The sequence below is a fragment of the Camelus bactrianus genome, chromosome 10, assembly GCF_048773025.1.
Source record: "Camelus bactrianus isolate YW-2024 breed Bactrian camel chromosome 10, ASM4877302v1, whole genome shotgun sequence".
Lineage (NCBI taxonomy): Eukaryota > Metazoa > Chordata > Mammalia > Artiodactyla > Camelidae > Camelus > Camelus bactrianus.
In genome coordinates this window covers 75,283,428-75,304,321 of record NC_133548.1, presented here as the reverse complement: position 1 = coordinate 75,304,321, position 20,894 = coordinate 75,283,428, and the positions used below count along the sequence as shown (strand labels likewise).

At 43.0% G+C, this 20,894-nt stretch overlaps 1 long non-coding RNA gene across 18 annotated transcripts in view; it reads left to right on the top strand.

Moving 5' to 3' along the window:
* Positions 1-17,089, top strand: part of LOC141578925 (uncharacterized) — a 127,034-nt gene extending 109,945 nt beyond the window's left edge. For 14 of the 18 annotated variants that reach the window (XR_012509828.1, XR_012509839.1, XR_012509840.1 and 11 more), the window contains 3 exons: positions 938-1,098; positions 4,551-4,646; positions 16,045-17,089. This is a non-coding gene — a long non-coding RNA (uncharacterized LOC141578925). Of the gene's footprint in view, positions 1-937; positions 1,099-2,873; positions 2,926-4,550; positions 4,647-16,044 lie in introns of those variants that run through there. The other 4 variants (XR_012509836.1, XR_012509832.1, XR_012509837.1 and 1 more) reach the window with 4 other exon arrangements.
* Positions 17,090-20,894: the final 3,805 nt, after the last annotated feature.

Sequence of the window (20,894 nt, the reverse complement as noted above, 5' to 3'; positions counted from 1 at the left end):
GGTCAGCGGGTAAAATCGAACAGATTGAAGGCATGTTTAGATGGTAAAAAGGAAAGGATGAATGATGTCTGTGAAGGTAGGATAGAGTAAGGAACAGGTTTCTGGGTGGATTAATGAGGTAAATGATGGTCCTGCTGTGCTCTGAGGAGGGAAATCTGTAGAGGGAGTTCTGGGGGATAACTGATGAGTTCAGCTGTGGGTAAAGTGAAAGGCTGTTAGATGTGTGGTTTGGGAGCTCAGGTGAGAGCCAGTAGTGAGTAGGGGGAGGGGAGAGAGACTTTCAAATCAGTTTGTCTTGTGAACATACAAATAAGGATGAGTAATGACACACTTAAAACCTCTATATTCTGTATTTAAAGCCCAGTAACATTTTGCTATATTGACTGCAGAGGTTCTTAATTTTTTTTAATAGAAATAAAATAAATAGAAAAAAATAGTGGAGTTAATGAACATCTTAGAGTTGATGTGTGTCCTTGTATGTATTTTCATACCTCATCTTTTTATAACCATAATCTACAAAAAGTTCGCTTGCTTAGCATAAGAGTTAAACAGAGGGAAGTGACACACAGTGTTGGGGCTTGAAGCTGATCTTCTCGGGCAAATTATGTCACCTCTCTGTGCCTTAGTTGCAACTTCTGTGACTGCCCCCGGGCCCATCATCACAGCTGATTTCCTAGACTAGATGTTGGGAGGGAGGCTGCTGAAGGGAATAAGAATTGGCAACTTCTAGGGATATTGAAGAGAGAGACAAAAACAGATTAAAGCCGATAAACTGAGTAAAAATACCCTCAAAAGTGAAAGAATCCCACAGTGTTTTGAGCCCCTTAGCGTAAGGGAAACAAAATCAGGTTGAGCCAAAGCTCTTGAGCATGTGAGTATTGTGGGTGGGTGGGTGTCATCAGAAAAGGGTTGAGAAAAGGCCTTTTCATTTCCCTAGACGTTTCCAGTAAGGATGGGGAGCAGAAGAGAAAACCCCCTGCTTCACAGTGGAAGCTGCTGTTTTGTGCAAAACTGACCAAAGTTTGGAGACCAGTCATCAGCGGTGCTGGCAAATGAAGAGACTTCGGGATTGGGTGGGACACTTGCTGCGACTTTCAGGTGACCTGCTGGCTGGGTCTGTATGGCGGGCAGTAGGTTTGCAGGGTGACCCGGGCATAAACCCTGGCTCTGAGGCTGCTGGTCTGACTAGCAAACCTGGGCACCCGCAGTCTTAATGGTGCAGCTCGGGATGTGGCCTGGGACACCTGCTGAGCTGAGGGCGAGAGGAGGGCTTCCCTGAGGGGGTGTCATGCGGAGAGTGGGAACGTGTTCCTGCAGGGGAGGAAGAGCCTCTGAGCAGGGTACTGCATGCACAGGCAAGACCAGCCTGAGCACGGAGGCTTCTGGGAGCCAGAAGTCATACAATGGCACGATCCGCCTTGTTCCTGAGAGACTGCAGGGAAAAGATGCTGAAAATGTAGGCTAGGGTCACACCCTGTGGTGTTTTATGAGTGACAGTAAAGGACTGGTCCGGCAGGCAGGAGAGAACCCTGTGGGCGTCCCAGCTGGGGCGTCATGCCGGAGGGAGGAGCAGAGTTATAGACTTTGCCACTTATTAGCTGTGTGACTTTGAGCAAGATCACCCCACCTCTCTCTATATATATCTTCATCTGTAAAGTGACAGAGTGACAAGCTCGTGTCATCAGAAGGCTTTGTTTAGCTCTGATCCTCTTTGTCCAGTCCTGTCAGTGCTGCCCTGTGAGGTTCTGCAGCGGCTGCTCTTTTCCTGAGATGGGAGGGCCTAGAGGGACGTTGTAGTGCCCGAGGGCAGGAAGGGGTTGCTTTAAAAGCAGACATGTTGTGGCCTGCAGCTGCAGGCCTGCAGGCAGTTTGGTTGAAGGTCCTGCAGGGGACTTTGGAGGCCTTAGGTTGTTGAGAGTACTTTGGATGCCTTAGCTTCCTCTTAAGTCTAGTTTTCTCTTGCGGACCGGATTTGCCTTTGCAGATTGATGCTGAAGATTTGGGCTTCTAGCAAATCTGTTTTCAGAGATGGGTATATACGTAAAATATCGTATAAAATAAAATGATTTATTTAACGTGTGGGACTTCACAGCTTTTGGGAACAGCTCTGTTGTCCTGGTCGTCACGGAGGACACCAAGTGTCAGCAGAGCGTGCGGGAGGACAGGTAGCCTGCAGTGCTGCTGCGGGGTGTTCTCCCGAGTAGAGCACTCTGCTGAGTTGACTCTACTCTGAGTTTGGTTGCCAGATGAGCAGACAGCAAATTAATGAGTTCTGGTGGGATTGTATAATGACAGGAAGAAAGAGGAAACCGTAGTTTTTCCAGACTAAAACACGCTTTTGTTTCCTGATCCAGTGTGTTCCATTACAGAATTGATGAGTTATGTCTATTCTGGGACTTCATTGAAATAAACGTTCAGCCTAAATGTTAAGAGTTATGTTTTATTTGGCTGGAGGACTCGAGCCGGTATGGCAACCTCTCAGATCACTCTGAGGGACTGCTCCCAAGAGGTAGGGGAAGAGCTAGGATATATAGAAGTTTTACAAGAAAGACCAGGTAGTTGGAACAATAAAATATTGCTTGTTATCTAAAGAAAACCAGATATCTCAAGATCAAATATTTAGTGCTTTTCTATGTATGGGAGGAAGCAAACATTTGTGTCATTGAATTCATCCCTTTGGCAGGTACCTAGGTATCTAGGGCCAGTGTCCTGTCCTTTCTTACTCTGAATCCACTCAGAGGGCACCACTGTGAGTGGCTGAGAGGCTGGGCTGCAGGCATGCACTCGCTGGGGGGTGGCAGCAGCCGCTGATGACTTGGTTTCAGCATTCTTTGTTTACTGACATGGTTGCAGTATTTTCATTCACATTGTAGTATTTTCATTCACGGACTGATTATGGATAATCTGCAACCTTGGAAAGCAACCGAGATGGAATTACTGCAGGTATATTCTTCTTTAATAAGCCGTGTGCAAACATAAACTTGGAGGAAGCATACATTTGGATTTGGTGGTGTAGTGAAGGGTGACTGCACATTACAGGAGAACGCAATGCAGAATTGCTTAAGTCCACGTTTCTTTTCTGTTGTGGTTTCTGAGAACAGTTTATGGTAATTAACCAACATTGACAAATGGTGGCAAACATTGCATTTAAGAGCTGGCCGGCTGCAAACATGTGTATTGGACAGGTGGAATTCATAGGCAAGTGGTCAGGTGGATGGGAGAGAGATGGAGCCTAAGCCTGGGCCCACATTCCTGTTTAAATCACCATTTCCTCACCATACGGCCTTGGACTAGAATGTAACCTCTCTTAACCTGTTGGTGAATCTGTGAAATGGGCATGATAATATTCGTTTCTTCCTGGGATTGTTGTAAGTTCTAAAGAGTATTGTAGCACACATGAAGCACTTAGCAGTGTTCACTGTGTGTGGCCGCCCCGCTTGGCGTGTGTCAGAGCCGTAAAGGCAGCATTTGTCTGTTGAGAATGCACTGGTAGCCCCTTGAATATGTTGTGAATTTGGTGATTTCCTTTAATCTTGGTAACTCTGTGTGCCATGGGCAGTTATTTTCATGGACAGATGAGGAATCTCAGGGTAAAGAAGACTGTAATTTGCCCAAAGTCAGACCATAATTTTGGGTGCATGGGCCTCAGTTCAGCATGAGCCCCAGGGACTTCTTCCCTCTCCGTTCAGCACCAGAGCCAGATGTGTGGTCGGCTGTTTCCCAGCCCAGAATATCGGGCAGGCCGCAAGACACACCTGGCCCTGCACTGCTTGAGCAAAACTCCGGAGGAGAGGAAGTTACAAAAGGGATAAACATAAAAACAGATGACAGCAAACTGTGATCAGCACTGAGAAGGAAAGGAACACGCCTCACAATGCAGAGCTGCGAGCTTTCCCGTCGGGGCTGCTCTGGGGGCGTTCACCTCAGCTAAACAAACTCTGCTGCTGCACCAAGGCAGGAAGGCAGGGAGCGTGTGGCCAGGTAGACAGGGCCTTGTTAATCATACTCATTCCCCATTAAGCTGCAGCTGTCATGGGCACTTACCTAGTAAACAGATGTCTTCCATAATCATCACGCACTTTTCTTGGTAGTTTTATTGCCCCACCTTTGAGATGAGGTCATTGAAGCTGGGGAGTTTGCTGCATGCCCGTGATCACCATGGAAATACCCCCACTGGTCTTTCAACCTAGACTGGTGTGGCTGTCATGTCCCAGCCCTGTGAATGGCATCATGTTGCCTCTCCCAAGTGGCCCAAATGACTGACATTGATATTCTTAATTCATAGGAAATGGTATGTGACAATAGGAGAAAAAGGTATTAAGAAATTGTTTGGAAAACTAGAACAAAATCCAATTCTTCCCCAGCTGGGGGAGCGTACCCTGTGTCACTCACCCCACTCACTGCGTGTCACCTCCTCCCTGCCGACTCTACTTTCAGAAGCCACTCTGAGTCTTTGAAGAACATTTTGCCTCATGACATTGTTGACTAGGCCCTGTGACCTCTCTGTCCCTGGTTAACTCTGCCTTGAAAGCCATTTAAATTTCTTGCAGGCTCCTCATCTCAGAAGTAAGAATATCCTCTTTCGACTTCTTGACGCAGCTCCTTAATGAAGATCTCGTGAAGGAAATTTAGTCAAAACCTGGGAGGTATGCACACAGTGACTGCAACCTCAGCACTATATGAAGTTCGGAATCAGATTTGTGGGTGACCCAGGAAAGGCTTTTTTATGGTAACAAGGGGAAAGTGAAAGGATACAGGCTGTGTGAGACTGAAACATCTCGTTCCCAGCCAGCAAGGCACCTGCGTTCAGGGTGGTGTGTGGGGAGTGCAGAGTTCTCACAAAGAAAGAAGTGTTGTGATGGGAGGGAGGACAGTTAGGTACTTTACTGTGGAGGGAAAAAGTGGGTTAAGCATTTCCTGGTTGAACAAGAGGACTGTGACATGATGTGCTTGTATTTTGGAGAGAAGGGTTTTGTGGGGACAGGCCTAGGGAGAACGCTCTGTGGCTGGGGAGTTAGCACAACAGAGAAACACAGAGAACCGGGCAGACCCCAAGGCCCCTGCTGGGGAAGAGGCTGCCCGCCAATTCGAGCCCTGGGGGCGGCTTCTGTCCCTTAGCTGGGGCCTCAGAGCTCCCTTCACAACCCAGTCCTGTTGATACAAGGAAAAAAACGTGAGGCATGAGAAGGGCTGTGTCCCAGGCTTTGGTTGAGCCCCTGGGATTTGTCCCACCAGATTTTGTTCCTTGGCTTCGTGTAGTAAAGTATTCAAGAGCAAGCCAGTGTTGAGAAAAGGTAGATTTATTCACAGAGACACATTGAAAGGCAACAGAAAGGCCACGAGGTGTGGGGTTTGGGTGCTCAGATTAAAAGTAGGTACACACTCCACAGAGTGTGGGCTTTCTCCGAAGAGGGAGAGAGAGGGGTGACCGCGAGGTGGCGCTGTGTTGCTCGTTTTCTTGGGCTTGGTGGTTTCATTTGCTAATATGTAGAAGAACCAGCCTAAAGGCAAGGGGCTGGGATTCCCGGGGAGTTGGCCATTTCCCACCCTTTGACATTTTGTGGCTAGCCTTGGGACTGCCATGGTACCTTGGTGCATGATATTCACCATGTTACTATTACAATGGGTTTATAATGAAGCTCAAGCTCTGCTAGAAGTTAAATCTCTTCATCCTGAGCCTCAAGGCCTACTGGGGGTTGAATCCTTCACCATTTTGATGTTAATTGCTGTGGCCTTCCTTGAATGGCTGTGCTCTGCCCCTTCCATCCTGTCTCACTGTGATGACACAGAGAGAGCAAAGGCCGGGCCCTGCCTTTGCTCCTGCATTTAACAGCATGAAGTGTGGAGTGGGCTTATGATGACTCTGAGTGGTGAGAAGGATGTTTCAGATTTTGCCACGTGAGACATGGGGACCTGCCAGCAGCCGTCACAGATTTATCTCAAGGGCATTATCGCTTGTGTTGTTACGGAAAGAACAGGCCAGCCAAGAAACAAGCACTGAGATTTGTTATGCTGGCGGGCTCAGAGGGGCTCCTGTTCCGAAGCTTTGAGCACCTCCAAGACCTGCACATGAGGTTCTATAGGGTTAATTACAAGTAAGGGTCTATTAGCCAATAAGGCTCAAACAACAAAAAGCAAGGAATCAGTACACTGAAGCTTATGAATTTGGAACAGATCACGTTACTGACAATTGTTGACCTTGGATTTACGAGTTAGCTTATTAGCCCAGTAAACTGACACTAAACTTCAGATTTACGAGTTAGCCCAGCAATAGTTAGATCAGTAAACCGACACTTATCACACTTAGATTTGTGACTTAGCTCGTTAGCCCAGCTGGGCTTTTCCTTCACAGTGTCACTCATCTTTTCTATATTTCTTTTTTTTTTAAGTATTTAATCCAAATTTAATATCAGGTTTTTTTGGAAAGAAATTTCTCTTTTTCTTTTCTTTCGGACTCTTTTGGGGGGGTAGGTAATTAAGTGTATTTATCTGATAGTGGAGGCCCTGGGGCTTGAAACCGGGACCCCGTGCACGCTAAGCACACGCTCTACCACCCCCCTATGATCTTTTCTTTTTGCTTTAGCTGCCAAGAATCTGACAGCTGAATTTCTAGTCGGCCTTTAACACTTGCCCTGACTCCAGGGAATCCATATTTATGACTTTACCTCCCCCTGGTTTCATTTAAGTATTGAATCTCCAATTTCTCTTCACTCTCAATTTTGCCTTTTTGTTGTTATGGTTGTTAAGGTGTGTTTAAAAAAATTGTTTAATTTCTCTTTTAGCAGGAGGCTGAAAGTAAATAAATATGTAAACATACAGCACACTTAAATGCTTTTATACATTCTAAGCTGTTTAGTAGTTACTTAAAAACCGAATTGAATATTAAAGTGATAACATTTTTAAATTATTTTTTTAATTTTTTACAAAGATATAGCTGATTTAAAATGATATGTTTCAGGTGTACAATAGATGCTCCATTTATAGTTACTGTAAACATTGGCTGTATTCCCTGTGTTGTAAGATACATCCCTGTAGCGTGTTTACATTACATGTTGCAATTTGTATAAGAAAGTTGGGTAACACAGAGTCTGGGGCATGGCTGTGTCTGACCCAGGGTCACGCTCACCCTGCCTGTCAGAGCCCAGGCCCTCACTCCTCTCTGCAGGGCAGCGAGTGGAGGCAGCCCTCATCAGCGCTGGCACCACCCTCTGAGAGTCAGTGACAGCAGTGTCTGTGTGTGGACGTGCAAATTGTTTTTCCAGGAGCTTTACATGCATTTCTGCATTTAATAATTAAAGCCCTCTTGTGAGGAAGCGTTTTATGATTTTAATGAATAATACATTTTATTTTGATATTGATAGACTTCAAACCTCCGGAAAATTTACAGAAGTAGTACAGTAAACGCTTAGATACAGTTCACCTTAAAGGGCACTATTTGTCCTTTTGTGTCTGGCTTATTTTAGCATAAAATTTCAAGGTTCATCCATATTGTAGCCTGAGTCAGTACTTTATTCTTTTGGTTTCATAATATCCTTTTTCTTTTTTTTCGTTTTTGGTCTATTTAAAAATATTTTCATTGAAGTCTAGTCAGTTTATAATGTTGTGTCAGTTTCTTGTGTACAGCACAACAATTCAGTTAAATAGGAAAATACCTGTATTCATTTTCATATTCTTTTTAAACATAAGTTACTATAAGATATTAAATATATTCTCCTGTGCTATACAATATAAACTTGCTGTTTATTCTATACATACTCAGTATCTGCAAATCTTGAACTCCCAATATATTCCTTCCCACACCCTCTCCCCTCTGGTAACCATAGTTTGGTTTCTATGTCTCTGTGTCTGTTTCTGGTCTGTAGATAAGTTTATCTTTTTGTGTCTTTGTTTTTTGATTTTTTTTTTTTAAGATTCCACATGTGAGCGATTTCATATGGTATTTTTCTTTCTCTTTCTGGCTTACTTTTCTTAGAATGACATTCTCCAGGTCCATTCATGTTGCTGCAAATGGCATTATTTTGTTATTATTTTATGGCTGAATAGTAGTCTATTGGAGAAATATACTACAGTCTCTTTATCCAGTCATCTTTCAGTGGATATTTATGTTGTTTCCATGTCTTGCTATTGTAAATAGTGCTGCTATGAACATTGGGGTGAAAGTGTCTTTTTGAGTTAGGGTTCCTTCTGGATATATGTCCAGGTGTGGGATTGCTGGGTCATATGGGAGATCAACTTTTTGTCTTTTGAGGAACCTCTATACAGTTTTCCACAATGGCTCCACCAAACTGCATTCCCACCACATTGTAGGAGGCTTCCCAATTCTCCGCAGTCTCTCCAGCATTTATCTGTGAACTTCAGAATGATGGGTATTCGGACTGGTGAGAGGTGAGACTTGATTGCAGTTTTGATTTGCATTTCTCTGATAATGATATTGAGCATTTTTTTCATGTGCCTATTGGCCATTTGTATATCTTCATTGGAGAAATGTTTCTTTAGGACTTCTGCCCATTATTGAATTGAATGTTTTTCTTTCTTATTAAGTGTAAAAGCTGTTTACATATTCTGGGAATTAAGCCCTTGTCAGTTTCATTTATTGCAACAGTTTTCTCCCACTCCATAGATTGTCTTTTTGTTTCGCTTTTTGTTTCCTTTTCTGTGCAAAAGCTTGTAAGTTTAATTAGATCCCACTTGTATTATTTTGCTTGTATCTCTATTGCTTGATTAGACTGCTCTAGGAAAACTTTGTTGAGATGTATGTCAGATGTTTTGCCTATGTTTTCTTCTAAGAGGTTTATAGTGTCTTTTCTACATGTTTAAGTCTTTAAGCCATTTTGAATTTATTTTTGTGTATGCTGTGAGGGAGTAGCCTAACTTCATTGATTTACATGCAGCTGTCCAGTTTTCCCTACACCATTTTCTGAAGAGGCTGTCTTTACTCCATTGTATGTTCTCACCTCCTTTGTCAAAATTCAATGACCAAAAGTTTGTGGGACTATTCTTGGTAATTTTGTTTATCCGTTCATTGATGGATGGATATTGTTTGTAACCTTTGGCTACTCTGAATGATACTGCCATGAATATTGATGTGCAAGTTTTGTGAGAATATATTTTCATTCTGTTGGCTGTACAGTTGGCCCACCATATCTGTAGTTTCCACTTCATGGATCCAGATGGCTGATTGCAAAGGAACTCGAACATCCTTGGATTATGGTATCCAGGGTGGGGGTTTCCTGAAACGAAATCCCGAGGATACTGAGGGATGACTCTATATGTAGGAGTGGAATTGCTGTGCCATATAATTCTAACCTTTTGAGGAAACACCAGGCTTTTCCAAAGAAGCTGTACCATTGCCCCTTTCCAACGGCTGCGTATTGAGGGTTCCCATTTCTCTGCCTCCTGACCAACACTTGTTATTGTCCATGTTTTGATTATAACCATCCTAGTGAGTGTAAAATCAGATCTCATTTTGATGTTGATTTCGCTAGTGATGCTGAGCATCTTTTCATATGCTTATTGGCCAATTGTGTATCTATTTAAATACTTGGCATATTTAAAAATTGGGTCGATTTTCTTTGTATTGGTCAGGTGTAAGCATTTGTTTTATATCCTGGATACTAGTATCTTATTAGATATATGCTTTGCAAAATTTTTCTCCTATTCTGCAGATTGTCATTTCACTTTACTTTTTTTAAACATTAAAACAATTTATTTCTAGGGGAGGTAATTAGATTTATTCATTTTATTTTTCTTGCTAAGGACGCACTCTATCACTTGAGCTACCCCCTTCCCCTTTCATTTCACTTTCTTGATGATGTCCTTTGTAACAAATGGTTTTAATTTTGATGAAGTCCATTTTATCTTTCTTTTTTTTCACTTGTGCTCTTGGTATTGTATCTAGAAAGCCATAGCCTATCCTAGGACCACAAAGATTTAAACTATGTCTTATTTTAGAAAGCTTATATATTTAGTTTTTACATTTCCGTCTGTGATCCATTTTGAATTAATATTTTATTTGTTAAATAAAATACGGGGGTCCAGATTCCAGATTCATTCTTTTTCCTTCAGATACTCAGGTGTCTCTGCACCATTTGTTGAATAGACTATTCTTTCAATAGAGTGTTGTTGGCACATTTCTGGAAAAATGACTGTAAATGTAAATTTCCCCCCTGGATTTTTTATTGTGTCTCATAGATTTATGCATCCAAACTTATGCCAGTACCATAATGACTTGAGTACTATAGATTTGTAGTAACCTTTGAGTGAGTCCTCCAACTTTGCTCTTCTTTTTCAAGATTGTTTTGGCTGACCTGGGTCCCTTGCACTTCCATATGAATTTTGGGATCAGTTTTTCAATTTTTGCAAAGAAGTCAGCTGGAATTTTGATAGGGATTCCATTAAATTTGTAGATCACTTTGGGGATTCTTAACATTTTTAACAATATTGTCTACCATTCCATGAACATGGGATGCCTTCCATATATGTAGATCTTTTAATTTTTTTTGGTGATACTTCAAAATGTTCAATGTGCAAATCTTGTAAAATTTTGTTAAATGTATCTCTCATTTTATTTTTAATGCTGTTGTAATTGGAAAGGCTGAGCTTTCTAAGGGTGGGACTATATATCAATTTATTTATTTCTAGGATTCCTACACAGCAAATACCCTAGATTTATATTTGCTACATAAATCTATCCACAATTCTTCCCACCCCCGTGTCATAAGAAACCAAGACCCAGGTTAAGCTACCTGAACACCTATGTGGAAGTGAGAAGTGAGATCCTTGGGTGGGGCTTTGTGCAGATTATACTGAAAGCTTATTCATTATGGCTTCATCTTAATTTCTTTTAAACAATCCTCTCAGTGTATATAGTCAGATACATTAAGAAAATGCCCTTTCGATGTGTGGAGGAGCTAAGACTATAATTTTCAAATAATTTCTAGTGAGAGTGTTGTACTTGAAACTAATTTGCATCAATCTTTGAAGATTTATGTTTCAGGAGCTTTGACTAAAGAACACCTGTCTTTATTCATTAGTGACAATTAAATGCTCAAGCAACATGTACGAGTTTGAGCAAACTGCCCCCGCCCCGTAGTGCTGGTTGGCTTCAGCTGTAACTGGAGTCAAGACTTACCTATCCCAGTACGCTTGGGCTGATCTGCTCAAAGGGGTTCGTCCAATAGTTTGTCGGTAGTCTTTTGGACAAAGCCATAAAGCATTGATTTAAGGTTGCTGGAATGCATTATATTCTTATTAATATTAAGTAAGCACATATTGAGTGCTTACTGTATGTTGGGAATTGTCCTTTAGCTTCACATGAATATTATTTCGCTTAAAACCTCTCATATTTCCTTGTTATTCACACTTTACAGATAAGGAGTCTGAGGATTAGGTTTTCTCTCTTTTGGGGGGAGCTCATTATCAATGATGGGAAGTTGTAAGGAAAAAGATATTGATTCATCCAGAGAAAACAATTTTCTGAGAGTCAGCACTGAAGAGGGTGATCATTGTTTGAGTGAGACGAGCCCTGGGTTGTACGGAGTCAGCATCCCTGTCCTGGACACGGCACATGTAGCGCTGCATGGTGGGTGAGGCGGCGCAGCTGCGCAGGGAACGCGGATGCCGGGCCATTGGGCTGTGCTCAGGCCCGGTGGGGCTTTCTCCTAAAGGAAGTGGAACGTCATTGTCAGATTTTAAGTAGGGGAGAGGGGTGCTCTCGTAGATCACTTTTGTCTTGTAGAATGCTTAGAAACATTTAGAAGGCTCGGCAGGAGGTGATGTGATAAGTCAGAGTAGGGTGGCTGTGAGGTGTAGCAGTGTTCAATTTTCAAGTGATTTTCAGTCCCAGGTTTGTGGCTCAGTAGCCATGTCACTTTGGATGACACACACAAGGAAGTGAAACAATTTATCTTATTAATTGAAGCAGTGATATACCGACTTCCCAGGACTTCTGTGGAGATCCAGTGAGATAATGTGTGCACAATGTGCAGCGTGGTCCCCAGCACAGAGTTAGTGCTGAGGGAGTGCCAGTGAGAATCTGGTAGGTGAGGTGTGGGTGGTGGGACTCGTTGACTGAGGAAATTGGGCCCTGAAGGAGGGGTCCATTCACATCTATGAGTGAAGGGACTGAGCTGGGAGAGGCAGAGAGACCTTGACCCCCTACAAGGGGCCCTGGGCAGGACGGCTCTGGGAGGAGCACCGTGAAATCAACTAGTTGCAGGTGAAGTTGGAGGTGCCCTTCAAACATCTAAGTGCAGTGCCACAATCATAGAGGAGGTCTAGGCCCGGGCTGTGCATTTTCCTATAATCTCAATCCCTGAGGACGCCGATGTATTGATCATTGAACGTGAAGATATACTTACAGGACAAGTGAATAGTAGTATCATCTCTGTCATCAAAGCTCACGTCTCTTTATTCATCACTCACTTTGCTAATTGGGTACTTACAGAGCTCACTTCACCGTCCTCACCTGGGCTCAGGCTCCACAGAAAAGATCTTGTGTATCTCCCTCTTTTCCAGAAGAAAACACATTTAGCTGGTAGACTTCTCTACCTCGCCAGACTTAGAATTTTAGTTTGTTGATTTAATTCTGTTTTCTGTTGGCCGTCTCCTGACAGGAGAGACATTTTACCTCATGGTCAGGTTTCAATTAGCTGTTACAGAGAATTGCTGATCTGATCCATAGTGTATGTTTTCTATTAACTTTCTAGAGTACTTATCATTTTTCTGTCTTTGCCCTTTAATTTTGTTTCCTCTTCAATGTTCTATCCTATTTGGGGCCTTATTTTATTTTTTAATTAAAAATGTCCGTTAGCAGTTAAGAAAACAAAAGCAAAGAAAACATGCACATGATAGCTAGATTTAGAAAATATCTAGTGTGTTTTCTGTCTCGGCAATGGAGGGTTCTAGAAACTCTTGAAAACCTTCATTACATAAGTTCCTTAAAATGCTGATTAAGAAATAAGACCTTCCTTCCTCATCTTTCAAGCTGCACAGCTAATTGTCAAGAAAGTGAGGGGAAATCCTCAGAAGCCAAGTCAAACCAGAAAGCAAGGATTCTGGGAGATACTTGAGCCTTAGAAGCCCTGGGGGGCCAGTTGGCTCCTGAACTGAGTTTCAGTTGCCTTGACAGGAGGGCAGTTGGTGAGCCCCAGGCCTCTCACACTGGGAGTTGGATGGCTGTTCTTATGTAAGGCCTAGCACATTCTGAATCCTGCTGTATAAAAGAGTGAATTAGAAAGAAAAGTAAAAAAGCATTCCTCAAGGCAAGGAAGTAAGGAAAGTCAATTTTTTTGGAAGCGGGGGAAAATAACATATCCAATGTAAGTATTTAGTTTAAATCTGTTCTGGCATGAGAGTGACAACAAACTCCTGGCAGAAAATCACAGCTCCTCCCGGAAAGAGAAGTTGTGTTTTGAATGAATCAGTGGGCAGCCATTCTGAAAAAGGTCTCCAGAGTTTTCTGGATCAAGATACTGGACCCAAACACCTCCCTTCCATGGTCTCATTTAAATAACCAGAAAGGTTTTAAAGGAAAGAAGCCATAATCATAGTTCTATTTATTGACATTAATATATGCTAGGAATTCAGAGGTGACTATGGAGTTGTCTCCTCTTTTATGGACCTTACTTTCTATTTGACATAGTTGGGGATCTTGGTGGAGGGTGGTGTTAGTCTGTTGCAATTAGCCAGGAGAGGAGATTAAGAAAACAGTGAAGGGTGGGTGACATTTTTAGCTGAGGACAGTCCTGTTCAGTTGGTTTGTAATTGCAGACTCGTTGAGTTGTCACTAGAGGGAATTGATCTTATGGAATTTGGACTTAACTCAGGCCTCTTCAGAATGGACAAGTGAACCTGGAGAAAGACAGTCAAATCTGTGCAGACATTAAAGTCCACGTGAACGTGGTGTATCCCTGAGCCAAAGATCGGACAAGTAGGCAGCACTTCTTGAGGACAGAGGAGTGGTTTTTAAGGTTCTCCAAGAATGAATCCCAGGGAACCGGGATGGCCAGTTGTCAAACTGTGACTTTGCTCTTTGGACGGTGTACCCACCGAGGTTATTGGCCGTTTATAGGTTTCCATTTCTCTTTAATGCATGACAGGTGATGAGGACGTGGGCATACACTTTTGACACCTTGTCGAAGTGACTGGGTACCTGCCTAGAAGCGCAGGCACAGCTATGGCTGCGCCATACATCTGGCCGCCCATCCCGCTCTCCGGCTCCGTGATCACGGCAGAGTGGTTCCTTGATGACCTGTCCGTCTCCTCTGTGACATCGTAACCCAACAAAATACCGGAGCGTATTAGCTTGGCTTTGTTCTTTTCCATCCTTCCCTTCGAATGATGATGACTGATAATGGACCCAGTTACTTTTGCAGATGATTTACACGTAGGGCTTTCAGTACAAACCTCGTAATCCCCACTGTGTGATCTAGAGAAGAAAGTTACATTCTTTCCAAATTGTTTTGATGCACTTATGTGGGAAAATGATGTACGTTTGAATATGTATTTCCTCTATGAATCATCATGGCTCGGGATGAATATTTGTAGACATGGAATGAGTTTTCTGTATTTGAACTGTATGGTCCCCTAAATTCTCCCCAGCTTTTTAAAGTCATCACTGGAGTGCTACCTCCAGAGTGTCCCAAAGCATCCACCACAGCCTGTTCTTCGGACACTGTGAGTTTCCAAGTTGGAGAAGGCTGCTCGCTGTTGAGGCATTCTCTGGCACATCTCTGGCTGGCTGATGTGAACTTAGCACACAAGACTTGGCAGTATCTAACCATGGTCACGTCCATTTCTGGAACACTCATGGAGGATTTTACACCTATGCTAGTGGCATACGTTATTTCATTTAGTTTTCCCAACAATCATAATTAGATTTTATCACCTGTATTAATAAGGAAACTGTCAAAGCGAGTGATGTGCAGACTTTGGACTGAAACACGGGTCTTTCTGATCCCTGTCTCTGTTCCCTCCCCAGCCTATCCTTCCAAATGTCCAGGAGACTCTTCCTCAGTCTTGAGTTTCCCGCTGATGTTACCACTGTCTTTGTTTCTGGAGAGGAAAACAAGTCTAAACTTACTTTCCAGTTGGAAATGGAATGGAGAGTTAACGTTGGAAGCCGGGAGAGTCTCTCCTGTGATGAAGCGGTCTCTGAGCCACTTCCATGGGGACGTCACGTCACTGTCTGGGCCCCTTGCACAGCCTGGGCACAGGTGATAAGCCAGATGTGCCGAGCAGTCCTCCCGGACAGGGAAGTGCGTTGGAAATGAGTTTGGGTATTTGGTTTCATTACATAGGTTCCTGAGGGCCTTGGCCTGGCACTTCAAGTGGGACCACTCCCTGTCCCACAGACTCGTGCTCCGGGCCCCTGCAGACCTGACGTGGCCTCAGCCTGAGGCTCAGTGCCCTTGGTGATGAGGAGCATTTTAGTCCAGGGTCTGCCGGAGGCTCTGACACTTCTGGGCCGTGGGAATTTGTCCAGGATGATAATAATCCTCCCCGAGATTCAGATTTCCTTGCCTGTGAGCCGGGGTAGTAATAGTTTCTGAAATGATTGTAATAATTCAGTAACGGGCACAGCGTGTGCTGCCAGGTAGCTGGTGTTTAAGGAGCAGAAGTCGCAGTCACTCTGTCAGTCTCTCACTGTGTGCTCTGTGCTTTGAGAGGTTGTGTGTTTGGTGAAAGTCCCACCCAAACCCCAGGGTCTAGATGAACTGTTGTTCCTTTACTTTCCCGTCCTTTTCCTCTTTCCCTTCTCTGTGTCCCATATTTAGGTAGCAGATTCCTCTGTTTCAGGGAATACGGAACTTTCTAGTAAAAGGAGATGCGGAACTCGGAAAGGTGGGGCCCAGAGGGGGTCTGGAGCATCTGCACAGCGCTGCTTCCCTGCATTTCTGCATCCGGTCCCATCAGTGCATGAAGTCAGCCTTCCTCTTCCTTCCTGTGTCGTTGGATCTCTGTTTTAAGGGAAAATATTTTACTGGTCTTTTTTCAATTACATGTTTCGTTCAGATGCTTGTTGCTTTTCTCCCTGTGCTTCAGCATTCCTAGGAGAGAATTCAGCAGTGCAGCATCCTCTCCGTGCTCTATGAGTTGATCGGCTTCCACAGCAAGTCCGCCTTCTTCAAGCGGGAGGCCCCCGTGCAGCGCGCGGCCCCCAGCATCACGGAGCCTGGCGGGAAGGCCTGCTACCGACTCCTTCTGCAGAAGCTTCCTGGCTACAGTCTGTCGCTGGATCTGCAGGACTTCAGCAAAGGTGTTGGAACTAAAACATTGCTTCAGTCCCATTAACCATGCCTGGTTTGGGCCCTGCTGTCCTGTCTCATCAGGGTGAATTCTGATTCGTTTAGAAAAGGGCTCAGCAGACTTTTTCTGTGAAGGGCTTGGGAGTAAGTATTTCAGGGTCTGCAAACCTCCTGATCTCTGGTGCAGCTGCTCAGCTCTGCTGTTCAGACGCCAGAGCATCCGGACATTCCACACACCCACAGAGCTTTATTAACAGCAGTGTTTGGGGCTGGATTGGGTTTATGAACCGCAGTTTGTCCCTACAGCCTCCTCACTATTGACGCCTGCACCAGAGCGTGCATTTGCGACAATCGGTGAACCTGCACTGACACGTCATCATCACCCAGAGCCCAGACTTGACACTAGGATTTACACTTGGTGGTGTGCACTCTGTGGGATTTTACAGATGTGCAATGACATGTATCCACCGTCACAGCATCATACAAATTAGTTTGTCTTAGTGACCTTAAAATGTTCCGTGCTGCACCTCATTCATTGCTCCTTCCCCTCTAGCCTCTGACAGCCACTGATCTTTTAGTCTCTGTGGTTTTCCCTTTCCCAGAACACCATACAGTTGGAATCAGACAGTTGCGGAACCTTCCCATATTGGCTTCTTTCCCTTAGTAATATGCATTTAAGGTTCCTCCATGTATTTCCATGCCTTGATAACTCATTTCATTTTAGCACCAAATAATAGTCCATTTTCTGGCTGGACCACAGTTAATCCATTCACCTACTGAAGAACAGCTTAGTTGCTTCTGAGTTCTGGTGATTATGAATAAAGCTGCTATTAACATCTGTATGCAGTTTTGTGTGTGGACATAAGTTTCCATTTCGTCGAGTAAACACCAAGGAGCACAGTTGCCGGATCATATGTTAGGAGTACGTTTAGTTTTGTAAAAAATTGCCAGACCGTCTTCCAAAGTATCTGGGCAATTTTACATTCCCACCAGCAATGCATGAGAATTCCTGACGCTCCACATCCTCACCAGCATTCGGTGCTGTCAGTGTTCTGCGTTTTGGCAGTTCTGACAGGTGTGCAGTGGTACCTCGCTGTTTCAGTCTGCATCCCCTTGATGACAGATGCTGTGGAGCATCTTTCCATAGACTTCTTTGGCATCTAGATTTTTTCTTTGATGAGATCTGTGTCAGGAATTTTGCTCATTTTTTAATCAGGTTGTTCATCCTTCTTGTTGAGTTTAAAGAGATTTTGGTATATTCTGGATATCAGCCCTTTATCAATGTGTCCCTGCCCTTCACCTGCAGCACCGGAGTTGTCCTTTGGGTCTCAGTGGAGTGTCAGCTCTTCAAAGAGGTTCCCTGTCTTCCCTCAGCCTAAATACTGTCCTTGTATTTTTCACTTTCATTGACTCATTTTGTTCTTTTTAAATAGCATTTCCCATAATTTGTAAGTATATTAAAAAAAAGGGCAATGATTGAACACCACCTCCCCACCAGGCTGTGTGCCCTGTGAGAGCAGAGGCCCTGTCCCCACTCACCATTTCCCATGACAGCACATGGCACATGTCCATGTAAAAGTGTGTAACGTGGGGCCAAACCTGATGAGCAGCTATGATGACATGTGTTGGCTACCATTTATTGAGTAGACTTTGTTACTGATGTAAATTATTAAATCACATGAATTAAACTTGTTTGTTTTGAAAAATAAAACAACAAAGCCCACCTCCATTTGATTGGTACTTTCTACTTAGCCTTCTGACACAGGAGGGGATGTTCACAATCATTTTCTGGAGGAGGTTGGGGAGGTAAAGTAAGAGAGTGAGATCAAATAAAGTAAAAATGATAACTATCAGTTGGCTTTATTTTCACTAAGACATAAAAGTTACTTTAAACCCTATCTCAGCTGTTGTTCTGTTGTTATAAACATTTCTCATAGAATTAAATGGAAGCCCACTAAACCCTGAAAGGGAAATTGTGTGCTCAGGTCCTGAAAATTGTTTATGTCTATTTCTTGAAATGCACATTTTCCCTGCTGGTTAAAGAAATTCGAGGCGGGAACACAGCCGTGCGCTGTGTGTCTGCCGGCTTCACGGGCTGCTCACTGTCATTTTCATTTTCTTGTGTTGCAGTTTATGAAGGTTATCCCATGAGATATATTGCTCAGCCTTTTCCTGAATGAAGGATTGAATTTTCCACAGGAAATCTTATGAAAGAGAGTGACAAGGCACATGGGTTTCCCAAAAAGGAATACTTGATGTAATAAACTCTCACTATGGTGAACCTTTTTTAATACAAGCCAGTTGAAAATTTTATCACTAGGTCATAGGCCACAAATCTGTCTTAAGAATAAAAAGATTCAAATTTTATAGAAGAAGCAGTTTGAATCAAGTAGAAATTATGATTTGTACACTAGTTGGTGTTAGAAATTATACTCAGTCTTATCATAATTGCCTGCGGTAGGAACTGGATTATTATTTATTTATTAAAAAAAATCCACTAGGTGCTATTTGCCCCATTCTTGATGCAGCAGTGCTGAGGTTAGTTAAGTTGGGCCATTTAGGATTGTTAGCTAGGTTTTCCGGACATTGATTTCAGCCTCTTTATCTTTTTTACAATCTCTTCTTTTGTATCGGCCTTTGGTCTTTTGACAACGTTTAAATACTGCACGGATCTGCCTTTCCCTTTTTTCCTGTCTTTGTGGGAAAAGATTTCTGAAAGACAAACTACTAGGATATTAAGGATTTTGTGTGGGGTAAGTTTGTTCAGTTCTAAGGATTTCAATTAATACGCATTAATACTTGCTATTCAGCTAATGACAGTAAAATTATAAACTAACTTAAGTATACATGAGTAAGTATAGTACAATAAGCCAATCACCCAGATTAAGGAATTCACAAACTTTTCCATATTTCCTTTATTCAGACCTTTGTTCTTTTATTTGTCCTTTGTTGAAGTATTTGACAGCAAATCCAAGAAGACATGTCATTTTACCCTATGTGCTCAAGTAGGCATGTCTGAAAAATGAGGGCCTTTTTTTGATCAGGTTTTTCCATTTGACCCATGTGCTCATTAAGTACCAGCTTTATCATGCATCTCACTAGGCATTAGGGATCCTTGGGGCAATGAGACAGTCCTGGCTCCCAAGGAAGTAAGGGCTGATGGAAGAAACCAACACAGGAGCTTGGGTGCCTCACTTAAGGTCCATACTGGATGACACCAATTGGACAAAATTTGTGCACAATACAGTAGGATTCACAGAAGGGACTGGTCAGACTTGTAGGGCAGGCCGTGAGAGAGGTGGTCAGCAGGGCTACAAGAGGAGGACTCATTTGATCAGAATCTGAAATCCTTTCTGCCAACCTTTCTACCAAGCCCCCAAGGCCATCACAAACAACCCTGTGCTGTAACTGTTTTTGATTCCAGTTACCACATCTCCTTCAGGAAGGATTTTAATGTGGAAAATATTTAAAATCCGTAATTGTTGCCAGAAGGGACATAGAACAAGGAACATGTAAACAACACAAATGTCCATCAGCACATGACTGGATAAAGACGAGGTGATACATATATACAATGGAATACTACTCAGCCATAAAAGATGCCATTTGCAGCAACATGGATGGACCTGAAGACTGTCATTCTAAGTGAAGTGGGGTGGAAAGAGAAAGAAAAATGCCATATGACTTCATTTATGGGGAATCTAAAATTAATAGCAATAATAATAAGACCACAAATGAACTAAATATTGTTTTGATTTCTTGAATATATGCAAGCACATCTGACCGTCCTTTGTGATTGGATTACCATATTCTGTTTATTCTTTTGTAGATGTCCTTATTCCTCTGGTAACTAATTTTAAAAATCTAAAGCTCTAATCTGTTCTTATGAAACAATAATTAGTACATATATGTAAACTAAAAAATGCAGTATGCTCTATACATGTATTTACATGCAATATGTGTATGTGAAGTTGAACTGTAAAAATTCTACCTGATAAAACTGAAAAAGGAAAAAAATAAAAAATGTATTTTAAAAAAACACCCCTCTTTAGATATTAAAACGTTCATTTCTGAGATTCTGTGAAAGACAGCATGGAAGTAGGTTTTTAAAATTTTCTCCTTGTTCCTCGGTGAGCAGCCTGGGCTGCACAGCTTGGCCGCCACAGGCCCCCAGGACTTGCCGGCTTGCTCCTCATTTGTTGGGAGGAAGATTAGCTGCTTCAGGAATATTTATGTTCTTAGAAGTTGCTGAAAACCCCACAGAGCTTCTGTTTACATGGAGTGTATCTGTCAATATACCCCATTATAGAAATTAGAACAGAAAATTTAAACCCAAGAACTGACAAGCACACGCTGCCCCAGCACGTGTTCAAAGTAGTGCTGCCACGGTGGCGTGTGTTGGTTCTAGAAAAAATGCACCATACAGTCAAGAATGAGGGTGAACCCACAGATCTCATCTCAGCAATGCTATGAAGAGGTGGGACCCAAAGCCCCTAAAACAGTGCTGAAGTCCCCAGAAGTCCCAGAGCACACAGAGCCATGGGACCAAGAATCCAGTGTCTCATGGATCATCAGCTGTGGAGACCGCGTCCTGGGTCAGGAGGAGCAGAATTAGAGATAGAAGGCACACAGTCCTATTGACAGCAA